The following is a 14,841-nucleotide window of genomic DNA, read 5'->3' as shown; positions in this document are numbered from 1 at the left end:
GTATGAGGCAACACACAGCTATCTGCCCCTCTATGTAATACAATGCTGAAGAAAGGGACTGGGAGGTTAATGGCTGCAGTAAAAATTATTTTCAGTGAAAAAAGCACTGCTCTCTGTGCACCAGAATGCTGATGTGACTAGGATGTGAAATGCTGCTGGAAATAGCTTTTCTGTGTAACACACACACAGCGATGTCCGTCCTATCTCTTTGCAGTGTAATGAATGATATCACGAGCTGCAAAATGGCTGCTGAATATATATAGGGCTGTGACATCACAAGGGTGACTGGCTGCTGATAGGCTGTATCCTGCATGTAATTCATGGTCATCCCGCCTACTTCCCTTCCCACCTTGCCTTTCTACCTTTCCAGCGTTCCTTGCCCCATGTCCTTACATGTGGATCCGCCATTGTAGATGCTTTGGAGCCTGGACCGCAGTAAATGGAGTTTAATGACGCAATTTGCAAGATAGAATCGCGGCGATATTTGCATTTGTTGCAAATTGAATATTTCATGAAATACGTAACGAATTTGGGTTCGTCAGCTTCGATTCGCTTATCTCTAATTTGGACCCTGGCCACGCTTCACCCTCTGCCGACACATCTTGCATGTGGCCATGTTAACCTCCTTCGGATGCTTGATGAAAGACTGCAACACTGCCAAGTAGCTGATTTTCCCACCAACTGTCCGCACTGATTGACTGCTGCTACCGCTGTCTCCAAGAACCCCTGTTTCACTACCTCCCGGGAAGGTAGGCTGCCGCGAAGAGTTGGTCTATCCTGGGCACGTTTTACTCCAGACTTTCCACTTCTGCCACCATGCTGACTTTGACACCACTGTTGTTAGGATTCGGCAGGCTGGAGGTGGATCCTCGGTGTCAGAGAGGGATTGGCGTGGACCGTACCGGTGGACCGGTTCTAAGTTGCTACTGGTATTCACCAGAGCCCGCCGCAAAGCAGGATGGTCTTGCTGCAGCGGTAGCAACCAGGTCGTGTCCACCGGTAACGGCTCAACCTCACTAACTGCTGAGAGTGGCGTGGGACAGGAGGACTAGACAGAGGCGAGGTCAGATGTAGCAGAAGGTCAAGGCAGGCGGCAAGGTTCGTAGTCAAGGGCAACGGCAGAAGGTCTGGTAACACTGGTAAGGCAAACACAGAAACGCTTTCACTAGGCACAAGGCAACAAGATCCGGCAAGGACAGGAAGGGGAAGTGGGTTATTATAGGCATGGAGCAGATGGGAGCTAATTACACTGATTGGGCCAGGCACCAATTAGTGGTGCACTGGCCCTTTAAATCTTAGAGAGCCAGCGCGCGTGCCCTAGAGAGCGGAGCCGCGCGCACCAGGATGTGACAGCCAGGGAACAGGACAGGTAAGTAGATTGGGATGCGACCCGCGAGAGGGCGCGTCCCGCTATGCGAATCGCATCCCCGCCGGCAGTGACAGTGCAGTGCTACCGGTCAGCGGGTCTGACCGGGGCGCTGCAGAAAGGAGAACGCCGCAAGCGCTCCGGGGTGGCGTAACAGTACCCCCTCCTTAGGTCTCCCCCTCTTTTTATCTGCTTGTCCCTTCATACGAGACGAGACCAGTGGGAGCGACTCTTGAGTCTCCTTCCAGATAACGGAGAAGTCCTGGGTTACTTCCTCTACGGCAGGAACTCCAGATGAAGTGGGAATGGGGAGGGGGGGCAGAGGGTGAAGCTTGCCACGGGGCAGAGTGGTACCAGGAAAGGGGCTATGAGGAGGTAAGATCTCTGCTTGCTTTTTGCAGAAAATATCAGGAAAGTCCTGGTAAGCCTTGGGAGGGACCGGTAACGGTGGAACCTCAGGAGTTAGACAAGTGGGAGCAGATGTGAGGCATCGTTTGTGACAGGAAGGACCACAATTTTTGATCTCCCCAGTGGTCCAGTCAAGGGTGGGAGAATGACGTTCGAGCCATGGCAGACCGAGGAGGACTTCAGAGGTGCAGTTGGGCAGAACAAAAAATAAAAAATTTTCGTGATGCAGTCCAATGCTCATAAGCAGGGGTACTGTGCGGTAACGCACAGTGCAGTCCAATTTTTCTCCGTTGACAGAAGAAATGTAGAGCAGCTTGACGAGACGGGTTACTGGGATGCTGAACCTATTAACAAAAGAGGCCAAAACAAAATTTCCTGCAGAACCAGAGTCCAAGAAGGCCACAGCTGAGAAGGAATTGGCAGAAGGAGAGACGTGCACACAGGCACAGTGAGACGTGGAGAAGCAGAATTCACACGAAGGGACGCCACGCCTACGTGAACAGGGTGCGTGCATTTCCCAGACGCGGGGGACGAATAGGGCAGTCCACTAGGAAATGTTCGGTACTAGCGCAGTACAGGCATAAATTTTTATCTCTGCGACGAGATCTCTCTTCATGGGTCAGGCGAGACCGATCCACTTGCATAGCCTCCTCGGCGGGAGGCACAGGGGTAGATTGCAAAGGATTCTGGGAGAGAGGTGCCAAGAGATCAAGGTCCTTTTCCTGGCGGAGCTCTTGGTGTCTTTCAGAAAAACACATGTCGATGCGGGTGGCCAAATGGATACGTTCAGACAGGTTAGCAGGAATTTCTCATGCGGCCAGTACATCTTTGATGTTGCTGGGCAAGCCTTTCTTGAAGGTCGCGCCGAGGGCCTCATTGTTCCAGGCTAGCTCTGAGGCGAGGGTACGAAACTGGATGGCGTATTCGCCTACGGAGGAACTTCCTTGGACTAGGTTCAGCAAAGCGGTCTCGGCAGAGGAGGCCCGGGCTGGCTCCTCGAAGACACTATGGACTTCAGCGAAGAAGGACTGGACAGTGGCTGTGGCAGGATCATTGCGGTCCCAGAGCGGTGTGGCCCATGACAAGGTCTTTCCAGACAGAAGACTAACTATGAAAGCCACCTTAGATCGTTCTGTGGGAAATTGGTCCGACAACATCTCCAAGTGTAGGGAACATTGAGACAGGAAACTACGGCAGAGTCCCCATCAAATTTGTCCGGCAGGGACAAGCGGAGGCTAGGAGCGGCCACTCGCTGCGAAGGAGGTGCAGGAGCTGGCAGAGGAGATGGTTGCTGCTGTAGAGGCAGAAGCTGCTGTAGCATGGCGGACAACTGTGACAGCTGTAGTCCTTGTTGGACGACCACAAGGCAAACACAGAAACGCTTTCACTAGGCACAAGGCAACAAGATCCGGCAAGGACAGGAAGGGGAAGTGGGTTATTATAGGCATGGAGCAGATGGGAGCTAATTACACTGATTGGGCCAGGCACCAATTAGTGGTGCACTGGCCCTTTAAATCTCAGAGAGCCGGCGCGCGCGTGCCCTAGAGAGCGGAGCCGCGTGCGCCAGGATGTGACAGTCGGGGAATGGGACAGGTAAGTTGATTGGGATGCGACCCGAGAGCGGGTGCGTCCCGCTATGCGAATCGCATCCCCGCCGGCAGTGACAGTGCAGTGCTCCCGGTCAGCGGGTCTGACCGGGGAGCTGCAGAGAGGAGAACGCCGCAAGCGCTCCGGGGGAGGAGCAGGGACCTGGAGCGCTCGGCGTAACAACTGCCACTCTCCTCATCACTACTTGCCGGCCTAGGGGAGGAAGCGGTGGATGTCTCCTCCACTACTTGGCTGGGCAGTAGCTGCTGACTGTCCTCTATTAGATAGTCCTCACTGAATTGTTAGACTGAACCCACAGCATAAGATACTTCTGTAGGGGAGGGAACAGCATAGGACAGAGGCAATGGGAGGACAGGGACTGCTCCCGGGCCATGCCAACTGAGGGTTATGTCTGAGGAACCCACCGACTGTTGACTTGGGGTAACAGATGTCACTTGTAATGAAGTGGATGACCATGTTAACCAATTGATGACGGCAGATGGGTTGCTGGTCGAGACACGACCGCTAGCTGATACTGGAAACTCAGGCCTCTCGCTGTGACTCCTGCTGTCAATCGCCCCTAGTCTGCTGCGACTTCTGCCTGATGAATTTAGGCCTCTGCCACTCCTCTTTGCACGTCCTGGCACTTCTCTGCCTGACCAACATAGTGCATATATAAGTGGAGGACAATACGCTCCAGTACGCTTAAAACAGTATTTGTCTACAACACCAGCAGGTGTACCTTTGGCTGGCCTTGCAATGATCTAGGCCCTTAAGACTTTAACAGGAACTAAATGGTACACCACTTAGATATACGTATGTGGTATGCACTTATGAGGGGAGATCAAGGCACTCCAGTACGCTTAAAACAGTATTTGTGTACAACACCGTCAGGTGTGTACTTTTGGCTGCCTTGCTATGAACTAGGCCCCTAAGACTTTAACAGGAACTAAATGGTACACAGCCTAGATTTACGTATGTGGTATGTAATTATGAGGGGAGTTCAAGGCACTCCAGTATGACGCTTAAAACAGTATTTGTCTACAACACCAGCAGGTGTGTACTTTTGGCTGGCCTTTCCCAGTTTCTCACTCCCTTCAGTGCTTGTAGGCTGGATTTGTGCTTGAGGCGAATCACTTCTGTAATACACCCAAAAAATGCACTTTCTCTCTCACTCTCTCTCTTTTTTATATCAGTGCTTGTAGGCTGGACTTGGACTTGAGGTGAATCGCTGCTGACAGCCTGCTGTAATACACCCACAGGTGAACATTCTCTCTCAATCTCTCTCCCTTCCCTATCAGTGTTTGTAGGCTGGAATTTGGCTTGAGGTGAATTGCTGGTGTAAAAATACTTTTCTGTGTCTCTCTCTCTCTGTCCCACTCTCTCTGCAATAGAACGCTGGAGTCACTGGCTGGAAGATGGCTGCCGTTTATATAGATGTGACATCACAGGGGGTGGCTGGCTGCTGATAGACTGCATGCTGCATATGATTCACGGTCATCCCGCCGCCCCTTGTTCCCGCCTTCCCATGATTCATTGCCCCATGTCCTGACTTGGGAATCTGCCATTTTAGATGCCCTGGAGCCTGGACCACAGTAAATGGAGTTTAATGAAGCGATGTGCGCAATAGAATTGCGGCGATATTCGCATTCATTGCAAATTAAATTTTTCCTGAAATTCCTAACAAATTCAGATTCGTCAGATTCGATTTGCTCTTCCCTACTTATTAAGACAAAGCTAAAATTTTCAGCTACATAATTTTCTCAAGGCACGGATAATTGCATCCTTTAAAAATAAATATGCATGTCAATGTGGAATACTTTAATAAAGAAAGGGATCATAAAAACTCGGCCCAGTAGGAACTTCAAATATGATATAGATATGTCTCTGATGAGACCCATAAAATATTTATGCAGAAATCAACAGTACACCGAAGAAGCACACTGGGAGTTTGACAATGATTAAATGCTCAACATATATATTGAGAGTTTGTAATGTTGGGAGATTAATAACACCACCAACCCAAATACTTTGTCTCCTATGTGGAAGCAGCAGCTCCCATCAGGGGAAGAATAAAAACATGCACAGAACATTCACTTCAGATGAAACTCATGGTAGAAAATTACTTACATTAAATAGCAGAAAACTTTATGATGGAACTTAATAAAATTAATTATCTGCAGGTTTCTTCTATGCCATATTTACAGTTAAACTTTAATGCTTGGATTGTGACCGATAATCTGTATGAATTATTTAAAAACACATTGAAAACTCCTGCCAGTTTAGTTTTGGAACAGTGCACATTATTTAGTACGGTACTGGCAATAGTATCCAGCATTGCAGAATAGCATTATTGCACTTCTGAGCGTGCATTCTAATTAAAATGAGTATATTACAAGCATATTAAAGTGAGTATATCTACAAAGATCAATTTTTTCAGTTCAACAAATTGTTGCTACCGTATTTTTCGTCATATAAGACGCTCTGGCATATAAGAGGCACCCAATTTTAAAGCATAAAAATCTAGAAAATAAAGACTCTGAACCAAATACAATGTAAAGTATAGGACAGTGATCTTCAACCTGTGGACCTTCAGATGTTGCAAAACTACAACTCCCAGCATGCCTGGACAGCATGCCTGGAGGTCCGCAGGTTGAAGACCACTGGTATAGGAGGTAGTACTCACGTGTCCCTGCCGCGCCAGACCTGTCACCGCTTGTCACCGCTGCCCTGGATGCTGCCCTCCATCGCTGTCGCCGCGTCCCCGGGGTTTCCCCATCGCTCCGGAATGTCTCTGCTGCCCGGTATCCTCGCTCTCCGTCGCCGCCGTTGACGACGACGTGATGACGACGAAGGAGAGCACTGGCCATGCAGGGGATCCCGGCACGGAGCAGACACCGAGGAGGCAGGTAAGGTCCCTCCTGGTGTCCTGTAAGCTGTTCGGGACGCCGCGGCGGTCCCGAACAGCCCGACTGAGCAGCCGGGTTAGGGTCACTTTCCCTTCAGACACAGCGGTCAGCTTTGATCGCCGCGCCTGAAGGGTTAATACATGGCATCACCGCGATCGGGTGACCGCCGGTTTTAATGTGTTTTTGCCGTATAAGACGCACCAACTTCCCCCCCCCCCCCCCCCCAGTTTTGGGGAAGAAAAAGTGTGTCTTATATGGCGAAAAATAAAGTATATTGTTTAAAGGCCAGAATCTCTTTAATTTCCAAAAAAACAAAAACAAAGGAGGGCATCACATAGAGGATGTTGGGCCCAAATCTCAAGTCTAGCAAATGCATAGCAGTTTGAATTGTGTTCCAAGCTTTGATCCTTTTTTTTTTTTTTTTGTAATGTCTGAACAAGACTAGGGGGAACCCCTGGCTAAGCGCCAACTCGAAACTGTTTTACTACTTACAGGCACTCAAACTTGATGATTTCGATATTTATATGGTACATAAGAGTAAGGGTTCTCATGTAAAGGTACATTACCTGAATGGAGTCAAGAAACAGGCTGGTTGTTGTGGCACAGTTCTTAATTCCTTAGTGAAGCGAATCAATCTGTGCCTTAATGGCCAAATAATTTTCTTAATTGTTTTTTATGACCCATTCCAAGACCCATATTTTTTTTCCATTTAAAAAGTCAGCAAAACTTGTTTTTTGCAGAACTGGTTTTGTTTTTTAATAGTGTCATTTTGCGTGTTATGTTATTTATCTATCTTTTTGGTGAGATAGAAGAAAATGCTATTTTGCTTTAGTTTTTTTCTTCTAGTTTTAAATATACACTGTTCACTATAAGGTAAAAAAAAATACATTCTGGGGAAGATTGATGAAAACCTGTGCAGAGCCAAAGGAAATCTTGTTTTTTGTAGGACAGGTTTTATCTTTAGATGGTTGTCATTTTGTGGGTTATATTATGTATTGAATAACTCTTTCTTGGGGGATAATGGAAAATGTAGTTTTAAATTTGCATTGCTCACCATGCTGTAAAAATAACATTCTGGTGGAGATTGCTCAAAAACTGTGCAAAGGATAAATGGATCATTTACCCAAAACAAACTTTTTTAAATATTGTTTTTTTAAAAGACCCATAAAAAAATGAAAGAAGTAATCTGATTAGTTGCTGTGAGCAACTGGTCAACTTTTCCTCTGCATAATATATGGTTCAGTACTATTACAGCAATACCAAATTTTTTATTGGTTTTGTAACTACTTTGTCACAATAGAAACACTTTTTCTTAATAAGATATATGGCTTTGGGAGAGGCTTGCAATTTCTGGGAAAACTTAGTTTTTATGAGCATCCTTTTGGGTGCATAAGGCTTTTGGATCACTTTTTTTCAAATTTTTTTTTATCTGGATTATCTAAGTTAAGCGACTCTGGCAATAGTTTTTTTTTAAATGGGTTATTTTAGTTATTATCACTCCTTTCACATAACTTTGATATCTGTGAGATCTGCTTTATTTATTTATCCCTAGACAACACAGGGCGTATAGGTATGCCCTGGTCGCAGTCGGGGTCTATGAAGCAAGCTAAGTGTGCTTCATACCTGGTAAGTCATAGCTGTTATCAGCAGCCTGGACATACTAACAATGTTAGGCATTGGTGAACTCACTGATGTCTGGCATTAACCCTACAGATTTTGGGGTCTGGATCAGCCTGCTGATAGCTGGAAAGTCTCTACCTGTACATGCTATTTTCTTTCTGCTTCTTTTTGCTTGAAATGCAGAGTGCTAATAACACTGATCAATGCTATACTATTGGATATCATTCAACAGTATTTGCAAAAAAAAAAACTAAAGGTAGTAGTTGTCCCTTTTGGGGACTAAAAATGATGAAAAAAAGTTCTAATAAATGTTAATAGGTACCCTAAAAAAAAGTGTAAATCGCCCCTCTTTTCCCATAGTTTAAATAAAATAATAAAAACAAAATTAAACATAAACACATTTGGTATTGCCGCATGTGGAAATGTCTGAACTACTAAAATATAACATTAAAGAAACAGTACAGTAAAAAGTAAAACATTTTTAAAAGTAGTAAAATAAAACAGGACCTATATAATTAAATATCATATTAATCATATTGACCTACAGAATAAAGATGCATAAAAAACATAAACCTACAAAAGGATAAGTCTTAACATACTCCAGAACAAAACAGGAATAAGCTTAATCCCCTAGAAAAATCACCGGTAGACACAGGAATAACAATATCCTCTGAGTCCCCACGGACATGTAAACGGGATCTATTGCTAAACAGGAATTATCACAATCCCACATAAAACCTCCAGTAGACACGGAGTCCCCATGGACAGGTAACAGGGATGCCTAGATACACAGGATATATTTATAGAACACTGTTCACACTGAACAAAAAACCTTTTTTTACCAAAGTAGAAGCTTGAATAGAAGAGGCTGGAACCCATGACCTCTCCCCCTCACCATAACATTTCCAGTGAACCAAATACTGGACAGAATTTTGTACCCTATGACTGTCCAGTATTTTGGATACCTCATACTCCAGTTCTCCGTCGATTTCAACTGGAGGAGGATGCACCGAGACTGGAGACTGAGTAAGAATATACAGTTCTAACAAAGAGCAGTGGAACACATTATGAACCTTAACCTCTTCAGGACACAGGGCGTACAGGTACACAGGGCATCCCGTGACAACGCTTGAGGGGACCTGAATTCACTCCGGCGATCTGCTGTGATTCCGGTCATACGGGTCACGGGGACCTGAGGACCCAGAATCAGAAGGTGATCGGTGGTGTACTATACACCGCCAATCACCTCCTGTTGCTAGGGGGAGGTGGTGATGATGTCATCTCCCCAGATGAGCTGCTATTGGTTGGACGATTGTCTGACCAATAGTTGCTGGCAGAGGAAGGGTTAATGTCCCCTTCTCTCAGCTCTGCCAGCCCACCCAGCTAAGTCAGTGGGCAGAGCTGAGAGAAGGAGCCAGGGATCCCCCCCCCCCCTCTGACCTGATCTGTGCCCCTCAGGGCATAAAAAGGGGCTTTCTGCTACCTTTAGTTCAGGGTGAGTTTGTGTGTGAGGGAGGAGGTAAAAAAATAAAAAGATAAAAAAACGTACCCCCCCCTGACCCCCTAATAGGTCTTCAAGGGTCCGCTGCACATTTTGCAGTGTGACCCAGACCCTATTAGGGCTTCAGGGCGCTGCATTTGGCCACCGTTTTTGGCCACAGAGTTTTTTTTTTTTTACATTTTTATAACGGTGTGTGATATTTTATCACACACTGTTATATAGAGTTTGCACCAAACACTTACATACATACACACTTCCCCGCATCCCCCCCCACACACCGTCCATGCCACTCGTAATAGGAGTCCAAACCCCCAGACAAGCGCACCGGAGCTCCCTTCCGGTGAACCTGTCTGGAGACCCCCATGGATTCCTGAGTTTTTTTGTCAACTCAGGAATCCAGATTGACACAGTTCATAAACACTGAAATTTACTTTTTTAGGTAATGTTTCAGTGCCGACTTTTTGAATCTAATGGTGGAACAAACAAACTTGTGCGCCCAACAGTTCATTGCCCACCAACCAGATTGGTTTTTGGCTAGGCCCAATGGATGGCACATCATCAATGCAGCCGAAATGAGGAGATTTCAGGGCCTCGTGCTGCATATGAGCCTTGTCAAAAAACTCAGTGTCAGGTAGTACTGGAGTGGGGAATTCCTCTACCAGAACCCACTCTACGGTATGACCATGACACAGGGACGGTTCGAGGCCATACGGAAATGTCTGCAGTCCCCCCTCCCCCCCGAAGTGATCCTGCCTATTACCGGCTTTACAAAGTAAGGCCGGTCATAGATCACTTTGGGGCCAAATTTTGGGAGGACTACATACCCCTAAGGGAGCTCTCTGTAGATGAGTCTCTTATCAGTTTTAATGGGGAGTCTCATCTTCCGCCAGTATATTCCCTCAAAACGGGCGAGGTGTGGCGTGAGACTCTACAAACTTTGCGAGAGTACCTTAAACTTGCAAGTTTAGAGAATATGAGGGACAGGATTCCCCTATTGAACCCCCAGAATGTCCCCCCCGCTCTGGGTGCTAGCGGGAAACTCGTATGGGACCTTGTGCACCACTGCTGGATTAGGGTTACCACGTGTACGTGGACAACTTTTATACCAGTATCCCTCTGTTCATATACCTCGCCGCCAGATCCACATCCGCTTGTGGGACCGTGAGGAAGAACCAGAGAGGCCTCCCTCTAAATTTTATCCAGACACCTATGCCCAAGGGTGAGTCCCGTGCCCTTACCTATGAAAACCTGTTGCTGGTCAGGTATAAGGATAAGAGGGATGTCCTTATGCTGTCTAAAATTCATGGTAACGGCAGCTCACCTGTCCCTGTGCAAGGTACCGCAAAAACGGTCTTCAAGCCCGGTTGTATTCTGGACTACAATCGGTATATGGGGGAGTTGATCTCTCTGATCAAGTCCTCAAGCCATACATCGCCATGCGGAAAACACGGGTATGGTACAAAAAAGTTGTGGTCTACAAGGTACAGGTTGCCATATACAACTCTTTTGCACTGTCCCAGTATGCTGGCAACACAGGGACATTCCTCCGGTTCCAAGAAGAAGTCCTAAGGGCCCTGATCTTTTGCGACCGGGAAAGAGCAGGCCGGAGTTCCCAAGGAGCTGGAAATATAAGTGCCAGGATCGTCCCAGGCCAAAACTTTCCACGTGAGGTCCCCCACACTGGAAAGAAGGGACGATCCCAGAAAAAATTCAGACTCTGTCACAAGAGGGGCATATGGAAGGACACCACCACTCAATGTAACATTTGCCCTGATCATCCGGGCCTCTGCGTTAGAGATTGCTTCCATGGAGTACAACATTTTTAGTCCTTTTCTCTTTTCATTTTCATTTCCCATAACTTGAACCCAATGTACCAAGTTCAGACTACATTCCAATTTTTAACCCTATAAACCACAAAATTGCCCAAAAAAACCTTTCCTAAAAAACAAAGAAAAAAACAAGCAAACCTGATAAGAGCTCTGGGGGTATTTTTTCTGAAAATGGGTCATGGGTCACTGAGCCACAATCATTGGGGCTTTTTTATGTTGCCTCAAATGCGCAGCGATCTCTCTCCACCTGAGCAGTGTGCGCATATGAGGCAACAGGTTAGGGATGGCCTCACACATCACATTCCCAGAATGATGATTCAGAACATAGGGTTTGGGGCGGGCATATTTTTTTATTTTATATATCCAAATTCCCCAAGGGTTTTCCAGGGTTTTCAATAATATCCAATTCCCTTCCAAGCCTAAGCCCAGATGGGACTAGTTCCCAATTCTAGGCACCCCCCTTAAAATGTAACTTTTATTTTTATATTGTTAACAATCCTTTATATAACCTTAATGCTCCTATATACAGTGATATTGTGATTAAAACTACACAGGGACAAGAACCAAAATTAGCTGGTTATTGTATCCACTCTTAAACACAGGGAATATTGCAATACTGATTGGCCATTCATTCATCAGTATTGTCACCAAATTAGATTCAGTGCCCTTTATAATGATTAAGATAGCCTCATAAGTTGCAATAGGCTCTCCCTATTGTGGTCTGTCCCTATGCTATTAAAATTCCACACATGCACCCCCCCCCCCCCAATGTTTCACTGGAAGGAATCAGCTTTGTTAAGGGTCGTGTTACTGTGACCCTTGACAAAGCTGGTTCCTTCCAGTGAAACGTTATTGTGCACGTGTGTGAAATTTTAATAGCATAGGGACAGACCGCAATAGGGAGAGCCTATAAGACTATCTTAATCAATATAAACGGCACTAAATCTAATTTGGTGACAATACTGATTAATGAATGGCCAATCAGTAATGCAATATTCCCTGTGTTTAAGAGTGGATACAAAAACCATCTAATTTTGGTTCCGGCCCCTATGTTGTTTTAATCACAATATCACTGTATATATGAGCACCAAGAGTATATAAAGGATTTTTAACAATATAAAAAATAAAAGTTATATTTTATTGGGGTCCCTAGAATTGGGAACTAATCCCATTTGGGCTTCGGCTCGGAAGGGAATTGGATATTATTTTTTAGTTTTGGCTATGCTCTGGGTCATCATTCTGGGAACGTAATTGGCATATGTTACGCCGAGCTCTCCGGGTCCCTGTTCCTCCCTGGAGCGCTTGCGGCGTTCTCCTCTCTGTCACTGCCGGCGGGGATGCGATCTGCGTAGCGGGACGCGCCCGCGGGTCGCATCCCAATCTACTCGCCTGTCCCGTTCCCCGGCTGTCACGTCCCGGCGCGCGCGCTGGCTCTCTGAGATTTAAAGGGCCAGTGCACCACTAATTGGTGCCTGGCCCAATCAGTTTCAATTAGCTTCCTTTCTCCATGTGAATATAAACCCACTTCCCCTTCATGTCCTGGCCGGATCTTGTTGCCTTAGTGCCTAGTGAAAGCGTTTTGTGAGTGCCCTTACCAGTGTTTCCAGACCTTCTGCCGCTGCCCTTGACTACGCACCTTGCCGCCTGCCCTGACCTTCTGCTACATCTGACCTCGCCTCTGTCTAGTCCTCCTGTACCACGCCAGTCTCAGCAGTCAGTGAGGTTGAGCCGCTACCGGTGGACACGACCTAGTTGCTACCGCCGCAGCAAGACCGTCCCGCTTTGCGGCGGGCTCTGGTGAAAACCAGTAGCAACTTAGAACCGGTCCTCCGGTACGGTCCACGCCAATCCCTCTCTGACACAGAGGATTCACCACCAGCCTGCCGAATCCTGACAGCATATCAGTAGTAAAATCACAATTTTCATCCCTCCCCATAGTGCACTTCATCCATTCCTGGAAAGTAAATTTTGGGAAGACCCGTCCATTCCAAATTTCCAGTTCCCCCCCTATACACCTTCCCCAGTGGGTGTACTGTCTGTAATGGGGTCACATGTGGGTGTTCCTTTCATTTATTTTCTGCTGAATGTATGTAACCATCAGCTACAGTAAAATCTCCCTTAGTGGACACCTCCCAATTGGGGTCACCTCCCAATAGCGTACAATTTTTAATTCCCCAGCAGAGTACCATAAGACTTAATGTATTTGCACCCTCCAAATAGGGGACATTCCCAATGGCGGTTAAGGACACAACCGAAAGGGTACAATAAGGGACAAAACACTCCCATTAGAGGACTAAACACTTCCAATAAGGGACAACCAGGCTTATGTGCCAGCCCTACCTTGTACTCAGGGCCGCCATCAGGGGGTAAAGCCAATACCCCAGTAACGGGCCCAGGCTCTCAACGGGTCCAGGCCCCCACTGCACAAGCCCCAGCACAGAAGCAGAAGACCGCTGTTTAAACAGTGGTCTCCTGCTTCTGTACATCCACCGACCAGACCACATAATTCACCCTTCTCCTTCCCTGATCCCCCCGTGCCACTTTATTCCCATGTGCCAAATCATCACCCCTTAATTACCCCCTGTGCCACATCATTTCCTCTTGATCCCCCTCTGTGTTATTTGTTCCCCCTTTATGACCCTCTGTTCAAATTCATCACCCCCTCTTTATCACCCCCTGTGCCATTTCATTCCCCCTTTATCCCCGTGTGCCACTTCATAAAGAGTGGGGGTGATGAATTTACACAGAGGGTAATGAAGGGGAAAAGAAATGGCAAAGAGGGATCAAGGGGAAATGACGTGGCACATGGGATAACGTTTTTTTTTTTTTTGGGCACAAGGCACGGGGGAATAAGGTGACACGGTATAAAGGGGGGATGAAATGATACGGGGGAGGGATAAGATGTGATTAAATGGCATTGGGAGATTCTACATTAATATTCCTTTTTATTATGTTTTATAGGTAATTACACTCTAGAGTGAGTAAAGTATGGTATACGGTCATTTAGAAAGTTTTTGAGCCTTTTTCCCAATAAGTGGACACTTTTTTATTCCCCATGAGTGTCCGCTATTGGGAGATTCTACTGTACTGATATGCCATAGGCCTCAAATGCAAACATAGCTCTATGACTCTAGAGCCATGTTATGTACCCGCACAGCATGTTACGTCTACATATGGGGTATTTCCATACTCAGAAGCAATGAAGTTACAACATTTTGGGGGCATTTTCTTCTATTACCCCTTGTGCAAATGAAACATTTGGGGCAATACCGGAATTTTTGTGATAAAAACCCTATTTTGTCATTTTACGGCCCACTGTTCAAAACACCAGTGAAGTGTAAATACTCACTTTTCCCCCTTGTTACGTTCCTTAAGGGGTGTCGTTTCCAAAATGATGGCACGTGAGGGGAGGTCCCGCTGTTCTGTCTCCATGGTAGCTTTGGAAACACTGAAGGCCCCTGACAAAATTCTCCAAAAGCCGAGTGGCGCTCCTGCTTTTCTGAGGCGTGGTGTGCACCCAAATATCAGGTATCTCCTTACTCCAAAGAAATGTATTTACAAATTTATGGGGACATTTTCTCCTCTTACCACTTGTGAAAATAAAAAATGTGGGGTAACCCC

The sequence above is a fragment of the Hyla sarda genome, chromosome 5 (genome assembly GCF_029499605.1).
Source record: "Hyla sarda isolate aHylSar1 chromosome 5, aHylSar1.hap1, whole genome shotgun sequence".
Taxonomy (NCBI): Eukaryota; Metazoa; Chordata; class Amphibia; order Anura; family Hylidae; genus Hyla; species Hyla sarda.
This window is presented reverse-complemented; position numbering follows the sequence as displayed.